Source organism: Sinocyclocheilus anshuiensis, unplaced genomic scaffold (assembly GCF_001515605.1).
Source record: "Sinocyclocheilus anshuiensis isolate Anshui unplaced genomic scaffold, SAMN03320099.WGS_v1.1 scaffold1614, whole genome shotgun sequence".
NCBI classification, from domain to species: domain Eukaryota; kingdom Metazoa; phylum Chordata; class Actinopteri; order Cypriniformes; family Cyprinidae; genus Sinocyclocheilus; species Sinocyclocheilus anshuiensis.
The window spans coordinates 504,615-505,169 of record NW_015547777.1 but is presented as its reverse complement, the minus strand read 5'-3'; the positions used below and the strand labels follow the sequence as shown (position 1 = coordinate 505,169).

The following is a 555-nucleotide window of genomic DNA, read 5'->3' as shown; positions in this document are numbered from 1 at the left end:
AAACATGCTAGCGACATGCTAGTAACTTGCTAATCATGCTAGCAACATATTAGTAGCATGCTAATCATGCTAGAAACATGCTAGCGACATGCTATTAACTTGCTAATCATGCTAACAACATGCTAATCATATGCTAATCTTGCTAGCAGCATGCTAGTAACATGTTAATCATGCTAGAAACATGCTAGCGTCATGTTAGTAACTTGCTAATCATGCCAGCAATATTCTAGTAATAGAATTCTATTCTAGATTGTAATCAATCTACATTTTCAAACTTCAGGCTTTTACAACTGCTTTAAACTTTCAGGCTAGGCTTTCTCAAGCTAACCTAAAGTTTACAAACTTTTTTTATCTAGTTTTAATATGAACAACTATTATTAACAATTCATAGCTTTCAGTCACGTGACTGGCTAGAAGACTTGGAGAGCAAAACATCCATAGAACTGCAGGACAAGCCTGTCAATTTTCCATCTGTTTCACAGCCGCAGATATTTAGATCACCTCTCAAAAGAATAAAACAAAGGTATGTGAACAAAATGCAAGTTTTGGCCATTT

The 555-nt window shown here is 35.1% G+C and overlaps 1 protein-coding gene across 1 annotated transcript in view; it reads left to right on the top strand.

The window, feature by feature from the left end:
* The window catches only part of prdm6 (PR domain containing 6), a 37,512-nt gene that overhangs the window by 25,842 nt on the left and 11,115 nt on the right, over positions 1-555 (top strand). The window lies entirely within an intron of this gene.